At 38.9% G+C, this 13,067-nt stretch overlaps 1 long non-coding RNA gene across 1 annotated transcript in view; it reads right to left on the bottom strand.

Moving 5' to 3' along the window:
- Positions 1 to 2,067, bottom strand: part of LOC131484706 (uncharacterized) — a 379,601-nt gene extending 377,534 nt beyond the window's left edge. The window contains exon 1 of the long non-coding RNA XR_009248401.1: positions 1,974 to 2,067. This is a non-coding gene — a long non-coding RNA (uncharacterized LOC131484706). The remainder of the gene's footprint in view (positions 1 to 1,973) is intronic.
- Between the last annotated feature and the right edge of the window lie 11,000 nt (positions 2,068 to 13,067).

Below are 13,067 nucleotides of genomic sequence, written 5' to 3'. Positions count from 1 at the left end.
AGAGAACACTTCCATCACCCCAGAAATTTGTCATGCTCTTTTCCAGTCAATCATTACCACCACTACCACCACCACCACCACCACCCTCAATCACCAAAGGCAACAACTGTTCTAATTTCTCTCACCATAGATCGTTTTTGTCTGGTGTTAATCTTTATATAAACAAAGTCATGTCCTACACACTTTTTTGTACGGCTTCTTTCAATTAACTCTCCTTCTGTGAGATTCTTTCACTTGGCTTCATGCATCAACAGTTCATTTCTTTTGTTGTTGTTGTTATGTAGTATTCACTTGTACAAATACAACAATTATTTTTATACTCTTGTCTTGTGACAACTCCATTTTTGCCCATTATGAATAATGTTGCTAGGAAATTCTTGAACAATTCTTTTGGGCACATAGGCCTTCATTTCTCTTTGGTGAATACCTTGAAGTACAATTTCTGGGTCACGTCACTGATAAACATTTAATAGTACAAGAAACTGCCAAAATTCTTTCTCTTTTTTTTTCCTTTTTTTTTTTTTAATTTTTTTTTAACGTTTATTTATTTTTTGAGATAGAGAGAGACAGAGCATGAATGGGGGAGGGGCAGAGAGAGAGGGAGACACAGAATCCGAAGCAGCCTCCAGGCTCTGAGCCATCAGCCCAGAGCCCGACGCGGGGCTCGAACTCACGGACCGCGAGATCGTGACCTGAGCAGAAGTCGGACGCTTAACCGACTGCGCCACCCAGGCGCCCCTCTTTCTCTCTTTTTTTTTTTTTAATAAATGGAATATTTTCTATAATCTGTCTAAAGATCCTTTGCACGGGACCAGGAGACCAGAGCAGGAGAAAACTATTGACTTGAATAACAAAGCTAACTTCAGTATTATCCCGGTAAATGTTTAGCAACTGCCTTTTGGGACTAATTGGTATAAATAATCCCATCATAGCCAATGTTAAGCCCCCAACATAACATCATCAACATCATCAGTCCTCCCAATGGAAGTCAATGTCAGTACCCCCTTGGATCTATCAGGTTATTTCAGGCAACAGAAAAAATAAAATCAGGCAACTCACTATCAGACTACCTCCTTCCCAAATTTGTCTGTATGAAATAGGTAAATACTAATACTTCCTGAATGCTAACTATATGGCAAGTAACGTCCTAAATGCTTCAGATGCAATATCTCTATAAGTCACCTAAAATACAATGTTAAGTACATTTTTATTAATGAGGCACACTTAAGTGAAATGCTTTTCCAAAGTCCCATACCTAGTCCTTCACAGAGCTAGCATTTCACTCCAGTCATTCTAGCCAAACTTTCTATTGCATAGATGCCATTCTTCTAGAGATAACACAAGATTTCGTTTTGTCACTGAACTATCAATTTGTCACTATTTAAAGTCATGATTAACTTATATTTGATAGATAAATACTTGATATGTAAATTGTTTAACTGCATTTTATACAGGCTTTATGAATCCACCTAATATATTATTTGTGGGGGAAAAATGAGAGATTACAATTATATACAAAGACAAATTTGAAATCTAGAATCAAGCAATCATGAGAAAAGAATGACTTTATATTGCATTCAAAAATAATTCAAGTTAAATTACCATGATCTTAAGTCAGTTCTAAAAATGTTTTGGAAAACTGGATAAAAGATGTATTTGCTTATTCATAAGATGTCTACATATATAACAAATTGTTGCTTTGAAATATATATATATATATATATATATATATATATATATATATATAACAACTTCACTACATAATAACAATTATGTCTCAAGTGCACCAAAGTTCAGCTCATGGAAAAAACTGAAATATCAGCAGTCCTCAGTAAGAACTGATCCCTGAATGTCAAAGCCCCAAGCAAGTCTGACTTGTGTAGTCTAGATAAAGGCAGCAGGGAACAGTTAGCCTTGTCAAAAGGCTGTCGGCCCCTAAGGTGATCATATTAGTAAGAAGATACCCTTCTCACCTTTCACTGCTTTCAACCAGACGTCTTGGAAACTCCCCCGCACACGTAGGAGGCTTCGAACAAAGTTTCTGGCACAGACAAGGCTTCACGCCAGGAAGAAAAAAAAAGATGTGGAGAGGATTGAGCGCCTACGGTGGCTGAAGAGGGACATGCAGAGCTGCCGGCTGCAAGTTAATGGGATTCTTGCAACTGTTCGGCGGGCTGGAGAAGTTGCGGCTGCTACAGTGGTACATGGCCTTGTCAGACAAACAACGAAATAAGGTGGCTTGAGATCTTACGCGGTCGTTCTGGCTTGCAAGCTCATGGTGTGCGGCTTCCTGGAGAGAACGGACCTTAAAATCCTCTATAAAAGATATGCCAGCCTCTACCTCTGCTGCGCCTTTGAGCGCCGGGACAATGAGCTCCTCATGCTGGAGCTGACTCACCGAGGTGGTGAGCTCCTGGACAAATACTTGCCCAGCATGTGCGAGATGGACATCATCTTTAACTCTGAGAAAGTCTGTTTCATCTAGTATGAGGTTTTGATACGGGAGATGCCCAGGACAGCTTCAAGAAGAGCGTGCTGAAGTCTGTGACGCAGGACGAGTGGCCACTCAGTTTGCTTTAGGAGACATCTGGTGTAGTCCCGCAGCCTTCAGAGATGTGGAGAGACGGAGAGGCAGGACGTGAGTGGCTGCTTCTTATATATGTCTCTCCAAGAGCCCTTAAAAAGGAAAAAAAAAAGTTTATTTTATTTATTTTGAGAGAGGGAGAGCGTGAGCGGGGTAGGGGCAGAGAGAGAGAGAGAGAGAGAGGAGGGAGAGAGTATCCCAAGCAGGTTCCTTGTTGCCTGCACAGAGCCCCTTGAGGGCTGGATCTCATCAACCCTGAGATCAGGACCTGAGCCAAAATCAAGAGTTGGATGCTTAACTGATTGAGTCACCCAGGCTCCCCTCCCAGTGCCCTTTACTCCTTTGGACCCAGCCACCTCTTTTCTGCTGCCTCACCTTTGGAAGTGAGCTGTGGACTCAGGACCCTCAAACATTCCCTCCCACCACTTCCCACTTCCTGTTTCCCCCTTTCCCAGTATCAGGAAATTATGACCAAAACCGCTGCTCTTTGGCTTTCATTCCCTGCCTTTGAAGTATTATTATCACTCCAGATCCCCTCCCCTCCCCCAACACTGTAAATATATAAATATGTCAGGTTAAAAGGAAAAGGTTTTAGGAATTTTCTATTCTCCTTGCCCTGTCTTTTACCTCCACCTCTTCCTGCATCCCTACCCCCTCACTGGAAGGGGGCTTCAGTGCAATTCCTTTTTCCACATCTGCCTCCCCCACTTCCTTTTTGGATGTGGTGGGGGGGTCTCTGTTCAGCGCCAGGGGAAGAACCATATAGTTAAATTTTTCTAATCTTCACGCTGTGGGAAGGAATGGTTGGAGGAAGGGCAGACTTATGGGAGACTGGGCCCTGTCCCTCCTTAGCTCCATGTTCTGAGTGAGGCAGGAGCTTAGGGGGTGGAGCCGGGAAGTGTCTGACCTTATTTCCTTCCCTCTAAAAGAAAAGGAAAAAAGATTTCTGGGGGGATAAAATGTTTTATTTAAAGGGCATCACGTGAGAATGCCATCAGAGCCTCTTTGAATTCTTCATAATAACCTAAATCTCCTAAAGCTGAAATCTGAGATACTTTCTATTTATCCTTATACAGATGAAAGTAAATTCAGACTATGCAAAATTGTGCCCTTGGATTAAATTGCTTCACCATTTTAGCCCCACTTTTCTGCCTTCTTATACTTTCAGTAGCAGTCTCTAAATATTCTTTGAGTTCAGATCCTTAAAAGACTATATATTTTTTACATGCAAAAACAATACTTTTTATATTTTAAAGTCTGACTCTTGTCACAGTGTCAGCATGTTGTAAGGAGCACAATATCAATTTATGTTTCTTCATACTGGAGGAGGTTTTCTTCCTCTCATATGGAACAAATGTGGCCTTCCTCTACAAAACAGCTTCTACTGTATATCTAGTCTTTTTATTTGTTTTATTATTATTGTTTTTTACTTTGTCAGGAGTGTAATGTGATTTGTATAGGACTAAAACATGCAGGGTTTGATTAAGATTTTAAGCCAGGCTCTGCCACTTCTTACCTAACCTTAAATTATTTTAATGTTTTCAACTTGACATTCCTCATGTATAAGATGGAATATTAATACCATTTCATAAGATTGCTCTTGTGTTATAGTGATATTTAAAATAATCAACACAATGCAGGGAACGACATATAAGTAACAAAAGATACATAATTAACATAAATTACATAAGTAACATAATTTACCAATTTTATACCTTCCATTTTCCTTCTCAAAATAAGTTATTTATGTTATAGCTTATAATAAGTAATAGCCTCAGTGTCCTCATAATGTGATTGATAGATATTTATTTAGTTCTTATTTTATTTATGTAGTGTGGTCTCCAAGTTCAGGACATAAGTTGACTGATCAAAACTACTTTAAGTGTGAACATTCAGTGCTAAGTGGCCAGTTTTATATCTTTTCCTATTTCTCCTCAATTTAAACGTCTTAACTATAGTTAAATTTATGCAAACATGCCCAAACCTTGTAACCTCCCATTTCTGCCTCTAGCTTTCAATTCTTTTCAGTCCTCCTCATATTTTTGAAATAGTGTCTTTCTATTCTGTATTCTGTTCCTACTTCTATCCAGGGCTTTGCTGGCTTTTTCTGAATTAGTACAATAAATTTCTACCTGGCATACATGCTCCTAACTCACTCCATTGTCCACACTAATGGCAAGTAATACTTTTACTCAATCAAAAATAAAATTCCCATAGTTAATTTTTTTCCCTAACTCCTGTGAAAAATCCAAACATCTTCACATGAAACACAAACCCTTTTCCAATCTAAAGGCTGTCTTTCTCTGTTTACCATGGTATTGACTACCACATCTCTTCTACAGTGAGGGGCTCTAAGTGCAATGGTCTGCTAGGCTTCCTGCATTCATCTTTGCTGAGACACTGCTTCTCCATTTCTTTGTTGCTAACTTCTACCAGAACTCCGTAACTCACCCCAGATGTTACTTCTTCCCTACTGCTTCTTGCGCAATATTCCCGATCTCCTATGTGCCTTACTCTCCTGTGGCATCAAACACAATGGTGTGTATTGATCTACTTATATTTTTGCCCCCTCAGTAGACTAGAACTCCTTGATGGAAGAACTAACTAGCATATTGTCTGTCACATGTAACACCAAAACTGATCCTGGCCTCTGGTTCCTACCACTACAATCATCACTACTAATATAATTAATAGGTAAAATGTACTGAGATCAGCATGTGCCGGACATTGTTCTAACCTCTTTTCATCTGTTTATACCTCACTGCAACACTCTATGTCAGGTACTATAAATGTCCCCATTTGACAGATGAAGAAATGGAGACCCCCCCGCCAAAAAAAAGTTGAAATCATTTACTCATGGGCACACAGCTAATAAGTAGCATATCCAAAAGTCAAGTTGAGACAGTCTGATTTCAGAGCTTCAGAGATGGCCTCTTAACCATTATAAAGTACTGCTCATAACTGCTCCATTAACTTCTCTGAATAAGTGGTTTTCTAAAATTGTAAATATGGTTGAAATAATCTATATCTTTGAGAACACACTTTAGTTTTGTGAAGTATTATATTGTTTTAAGTTAAATTAGTTTCATAATAAGTTAGATACAGGTTAAAAAAATGTCACATAGAAATTTAAACAATGATATAGAGAATGCTGTTAACAAAGACAACTGAAGTATATGGTTTTCATCTCCAAATACTTGCCCTAATACTTCAAAAAACTTAATTAGCTATAAGAAAATATGCTACCTTATAAGGGTAAAGTAGGACATTAATAGTGCTTATCTGAGGTGGGTTGGCGGGGAAGGCCTCACAGAGGAGATCATAGTTAGCCTGGGCATACGCAAACAAGGCAATTCAAGTTGACTAAAGCACACAAATAGAAAAAGGGCACTATGAAAACAGGTTGAGTGTATAAGGATGAGAAGCTTGGCATGTTGAAAATACTGAGGGTGTCAAGGAGAGTGATGGATAGTCCTAGAAAAGTAGAGGAAGACAGGTTTGGGGATAAATTATGAAGAGTTTTCCTAAAGACTCTCATAAGGTGTCTGCCCTATTTTTTTTGCAGGAAGCTAAAGTGAAAGGGTTTTCAAGCAGTCTTTATTCACTTTCTTTTCAAATAACTAGTTTACCATAAAAAACACAGATATATCTACAAAGAAAATAAATGAATCTGACAATCATTTTTAACACCTTAGGGTATAGGGTATGTAAGTGTAGCAGTTATGAATTAGAGTCCAAAATCTCTAGTATTAAGAAATGTAACTTTATTTTTTAATAAGCTAAAATGATTTCTAATTTTATGCCCCATTCTGCCAGAATGACAGGAATTCAGTTACAGTCAAGGGGTTTAAACCCTTCCTGGAATCATGCTAATCTCTAAAGTTTTAGAAGATAATTAGAGGGAGGGGCAATTTGATCCCCTACCACTACTTTATAAAGCCCTTCTCAGTCCCACTCAAGCCTGGAACCCTGCCATATCCTTTTATCTTCCTGAATTTCTACCTTTGGCCCTTACTAAGATTGTAATTAAAAATATAATTATGCAAATGTGCAGTAACTTCACTATCTTTCTGGAATATAATCTTCCTGAGATCTGGAGCAGAATTTGTCCATCACTGTGACCATGTACTTAGCGCCAGTCATAGAGAGTTTTAATTGTTACATACATTTTTTAAAAATTAATAAATGAATTAAATGAAACCCCAGTGGTCAAACTTTAAGCAAATTCCAGATCAGTGGGAGATTATTTCAGGACCAAAATAATTTAATTCCCATCTATTTACTTTACATTCCCCCCCCCCAAAAAAAAAAAAAAAAAGTCTGACCCATTTATATAGTGAAATTTTATTGAAAAGGTACCTTTTCACAGAAACTTGTGTCTTATGCATAAACGACTAAGACAAGAAATAACCTGAAGAGAGAATGTCAGCCTCACTTACACAGCTGTGGAAATAAATGAAGATAGTCCAAATGCAAAAAAACAGAAACTATTAATTCAGAGTTTGCTATGGCAAAGGAATCAGCCATCTTTTCTTAGCAGAGACTTAGAGGTAGTCAGGGCAATGAGAAAGCTTTATAGTGGAAAAAGAGACAACATCACGTACGTTCTTGTTGGAATTGTGGGCCAGGGGAAGCTAGGGGCAGGCAAAGTAGGAGCTCAGCATCTTATGTGATTGGTTTGAGGAGAGTATTGGACTTTCTTTGATTGGTCCTGAGTTGGAATTTTAGGGCGAAGATAGGGAAGCTGGTAGTCACTGACTGAGTTCTGACTGTTTGGGGCCGATTGCTTGTAGAGGTTGTGATCTGCTTTCCTGATTGGTTGCTATAGAGGTTCTAGGTCAGAGTTCCATTTTCAGGTACTGCCTGGTCATTGTGCATTTTTATATTCAGGCTCTCATAGCTCAAAACATATTTTTAAGGCAAGATTAGCTGATAACGGTATTCCAGTCATACTTTGTACATTTTATATTTAGTCATCAACCCATTTGAAAAATATTTATTAAACACCTATTTTCATTTGTTAACAGTACTAGAGAGGAGGATATGATAGTGAACGAGACAGGTACCATAATACCATGCCTGCTTTCACAGTTCTTACTGATCAGTTACACTTGTTCAAACCAGGACAGCTTCCTTCTGGTTTCATCCAGCTATGAAAGCATATTAGATATTGTATTGAAAAACAGGTTTTGTGCCAAACTGTTACATCGATTGAGTTGCATTCAATGCAAGTAATTGAAAAAGTCTAGTCAATAATGAAAGGAATTTATAAGCGTACATAACTGCAACAGTTATGTACCTGAGTCATTGCAGGTTTCAAATATGTTTTGACCATGGCTATGCTCCTGCTTTTCTGTACATTTTTTAAAATTTTATTCTCCTATATTTGTCAGTTTCACATTGAAGCTGTCCTCAATCATACAGGTTAATGGCTAAAATAGTTTCATACCTCACATCTGTTCTATATAGCATACAGAAGAAATGAAATTTGTTTTGTTACGAACTACACAAGAAAAGTCAATGGATTGGATTCTAATCCTATATTAGTTTTCTATTGCTGCTGCAACAAATTACGACAGTGTAGTGACTTAAAAATAACACAAATTTCATCTCTTACAGTTCCAGAAGTCTGAAATCAGTTTCTCTGGGCTAAAGTCAAGGTGTCTGCTGAACTGGTACCTTCTCAAAGCTCTGTCTCTTTGCCTTATTCAGCTTTTAGTGGCTTCTTCTAGTGTTTGTTGTTTGTATTCCATGACTTGTGGCCCCTTTCTCCATCTCCTAGGTGTCCCATTCCAGATCTCTGCTTCCATCATCACATAACTTCCTCCTTCCTTTCTGACTCCTTCTCAGTACTACTACTGAAAACCCGTGTGATTACACTCTGGGCCCAAGGGAATAATGCAGGAGAATCTCTATATACAAATCTTTAATTTATCCACAAGTACCAAATTTCTTTTACCATATAAGATAACATTCACAGATTTGGGGAATAATGCACATCGTCTTTGGGAGTCCATTATTCAGCTTACCACAGATCTCCAACCTTGATTGGTGCTAATTGAGATAAGCATGGTTAAAATCAATCACTAGGGCAGGGGGGCTGAGATTATAGAACAAACTCGAAAGCTAGGAGTACAGTCAAACTTAGCCATGTATGGCTTCCCACCATGCTCATGGTGGCTACATACTGGGAAGGCAACAACTCTTGTCCATTTCTGCTATTATCTGTAAAAGTAATAATAAAAGGAATATCCCTGGCTATGCATGGATACCTAGGGTGAACCCCCACATAGAAAGTTAGGAGGAAGCTTGGCACTGAACACAATAAGAACGGAATGATTTCTAGAAAATATTCTGTATTACTACTTTTTAAGGAAGAAACATCTGGCCTGAGGCTGAATAACAGAAGCTAGGAATTAAAAGTAGGAATGAAGTAAAGCCAAGAAAGCAACTGGAGGAGCTAACAGGAGATAGGTAAGTACAGAAATGTTTTCCTAAATAGGTGTGTGGTGAGAGGGGTAATGTAAATGTTGGAAGATGAGAGTAAACTTAATTAACCATATGGTGTTGATCTCTCAGTATTTACTGTTTAAAGTAACTTCAGCCAATCCACGTCCTGAACTAGAAGACTAAGATAAAGTACTTCATAAAAGAGATGGATTTTTAACATTTTTACCACGTTTAACTCTGGCAGTCAGTGCTTCTTCATAACAGCTGTGATACTTGATTTTTCAAAGATAAACCATGTTTTAAAAGTCTAAAATCTTCAAAGATATTATAAGAATTTTGCTTTGATATAAATTACAGTTTTGCCTCTCCTCACCTCTTACAAAATGTAAGGAACATGAGGGAAGAATTTTGAAAGTCAAAGAGAAATCAGTAAAAACTGTGTAAATAGGAATAGCACATGTATTTAAGTTTATTTGTTTATTCTGAAAGAGTGTGTGGGAGGAGCAGAGAGTGAGTGACAGAGAGAAAGAGCCAGAGAGAGAGAGAATCCTAAGCAGGGTCTGCACTGTCAGTGCAAAGCCCGATGCAGGGCTCAAAGTCACAAATCTTGAGATCATGACCTGAGCCAAAGTCAAGAGTGGGACACTCAACAGACTGAGCTACCTAGGTACTCTGAAGAATAATACATTTTTAACTGCTATAGAAACATATATGGAGAAATTTACTTAAAATGATTCTATAAATTCTTAATTCAAAGTAATTTTTTCAAACTAATTCAAAATGAGCCTTTTATTTATAGGGAAAAACAAATGATATTTTTTCAGATAATTTAATGTGAAAAAAAATGTTGCTTTAATTTTCATTTAGACTCAGTGAGAAAGAAGTGTTATCTTATAGGCTAATGCACTGAGTTCTCAAAACAAAAACAAAAACAAAAAACACCTGTTTTCAAAATTAATAATACTTCCTTCCCGAAAGTCCAAAATTTGTTGAAGGTTTTATCTTTTTGATATTCACTCAATGAATATGCCAGTTATCCTGGTCATTGTAAATGCTGTGGTTAAAGGGGCACGTTTCATGTGGGCACTCCATATAACCAAAGGACAAACAGAATTTGCTGCCTCAACTTCCCCTCCTGGGTCTTATAGATACAAATAAGTAAATTAGGTCAATTAACAAGAGAATGGGAAGAGAGGCCTAGGGAAGAGTCAAGAGGTTGTTCCCAATTAGGTGGAAATCTGTAAAAGGTTATTTTAAGAAATAAGGTGGGTAAAGCAAATGTGACGGGAGTGAAACAAAGAGGAAATAGGAGGGGAAGAGTCATAGAACTCTTGGGTGGAAATCTGGAGATGGTTATTAAGAAATGGGATGAATAAAATGGACATTGATGGGTTAAAACAAAGGTTATAATACACTACTACCAAAGCTTTGAGGTGCCAAAGGGATCCCCTGTTGGATCTCCAACATAAAAGGACCATAAACACATCTTTTCTATTTACCCCAATTGGAAGAAATTTCAAAAGTTGTAAGGTAGAGATTGCTATGAAAAACTTGACCAGAAATCACTTAGGACAGTGATTAGGCTAATAAAGGTAAAGGCTGACAAAAGGGCCAGGTCCCTCTGCTCCTTACTGGGGGACCCAAGCCTATTGCACAGGAATAGGTAAATCCGTCGGGAGTAGAGAAGTTGCCAGGATTCCTTAATACAGATGTTCCAAGAACTGTGGTTCACCCTGACTTGGGCTACAATTGGATTGAGAGAGTATAAAAAATATAATGGTTGATAGGATTATGAAAGTTGGAATGTTTAAGCAAGCTTTATGTAAAGAAGTTGTGTTTCCTTTACCTGAATGTTTTTAGGGAATGAATATTATGTCTGGCTGTGGAATACTTCCCCTGTCTAGTATTATAAAACCAAAGCCTGTGGATAAAGTCTTAATAGAGGCTACAGTTAGGAAACAAGAGTTGATATAAGAATATGAGTTAATAGAATTAAGGTAAAAAATGTGTGGAGAATTGGTATGTTTGAGGCTTTATGTGAGGTGGTTGAAAGGGTTTTATGTGAAGTCTCTTTTACCTGATGGTATTATAGAGATAGACATTGTATCTCACTGGGAAACATTTCCCCTACCTAGTACTAAAAAATAGAAGGCTTGTAAATCTGTCATTCAGGCAATAATAATTGGAAATACTAAGTGAGAACCAGTAAGACTGCCTAAGCCCACTCAGCATAGAATACAAGTTGGAGTGCTGGGAAGGACAAATTCTGTGTGATAGCCCTAGGCAAAACATAGACTAGGGCTTATGAGCACCTCCCAGCAATACTACTGGGGTTTTGGACTAGGGGGTTTCCATTTGAGGGCATTTACCACCTTGTTATTGGATATTATAAATTAAAGCTATGTCTATGAAGCAGATATAAAGTGATCTTAAAATCTGAAGTAGCTATAATGTCTTGGATGATATCCGAGGAAGATATCAGTGCCCCAAAAACTCCACAATAAAATTCGCATGATTTATACAGGATCATGCTGCCTGGGGAATGCAAGGAAGAGATACAAGCAGGGAGCCTTTTTTCCCTTGGCCTGACTCTGGAAGTACATGAGAAGCTGCTGGATTCTGTTAACATGGACAGTGCCCTATAAACAGCTCTCAACTGACCCACAAAGAGGTGGCAGTTCCAAGGTGAAGATGGACAAGATTCAATATGGAATGGACAAGATCCAATATAGAAGGCTACCATTCTGAGTGAAGATGGTAAAAACAAATCAGCTTGATGGGCTGAATTGCATGCTGCATCCCAGCAGTGATGGAAGAATTGAAGAGCTGTAAAATCTCCTATGTATTGGTTTTTACCAGAAAGGGCTCAATGGCCTAGTCATATGGTCAGGCAGGAGGGCAATGGAAGCCTGAACTATTAAAGAGGAGCACAACCCTATGGAAATCACTGGGAATTTGAGGAGGACATTCAAGTAGGACAAGTTGATGCCCATCAGAAGAATTTTCTTTCAGGTTCAGAAGGTGATTGGAATTAACAAGCAGATATCCCTGTGTGCTTACTTACAGTGGCCACCTGGATCCATGAAATGAGTGAAACAGGTGGTACTGCAGCAATGCAGAGATGGGCTGAATCCAAACATACCTCCCTTGCACCCTCCAAGGCAAAAAATGCCAATAAGAACTGTTCTACCAAGAGAGACAGAGACTGCTGATGCTCTGTGGCAGATCCCCTGGTAGAAAAAGGCCTTGATCATAGCTGGCGAGTGAGCGAGTGGCGAGTGATACCGGTAGCACTGCAGACTACAAATGAGTCCTGATAGGATTAGACACTGGCTCTACACTGGGCTTTCCTTACTTCACGTAGATGTAAATGCTGAGTGTTATGAAAGAACCAGAACAGAAGATGCTATACCAATTTGGACAGTGGGCCATCATTTCTGCCGGCCAGGGAACACATTTTACAACCCATAATGGCCAGCAATGGACAGAGACATAATCCTCCTCGCAGTAATAGTTTTAACAGATTTGGAATGGGCAATTAAAACATTGGTTGTCTAAAACAGGGAGATAAAATCATGAAGGGCTGGCACACGTCTTCATGAGTGTGTCCTCACACTCAATATGAACATGATTGGGGCTAAAGGAATGTCCCCACTGGATAGATTCCTCTGTGTTTCTGGTGCATCTGAAGAAGAGGCAGTGAGCAAGGATGCTGGTGTTTTTTCTTCCCCACATCACCACAGCTTCTCCCCACCGCCCCCCACCCCCCTCCCACTTGATGCAGTGGTTGTAGGGCCAGGGTTGCAACTACAAGGGAAGGATGCAACTACAAAGGAAGCAGGGATGATTCCTAGCCAAGAAACTGTAACTATTTTTAACCTTTTTGTCAATTTCTAAGGGCCTGGTGGGGCAGGATGTACCTTCACTGTATCGGGCAAAATTGGGGTTAACAGTGAAGATAGCCCACTAGTTTTGTAGGTGAGCAACCTCTCCCTATCTGAATAGAAGTGAACTGAGAAGGGGCACCTGGATG

Source organism: Neofelis nebulosa, chromosome 1 (genome assembly GCF_028018385.1).
Source record: "Neofelis nebulosa isolate mNeoNeb1 chromosome 1, mNeoNeb1.pri, whole genome shotgun sequence".
NCBI classification, from domain to species: domain Eukaryota; kingdom Metazoa; phylum Chordata; class Mammalia; order Carnivora; family Felidae; genus Neofelis; species Neofelis nebulosa.
Note: the sequence above shows the minus strand (reverse complement) of the source record. Positions and strands in the feature narration are given on the sequence as shown.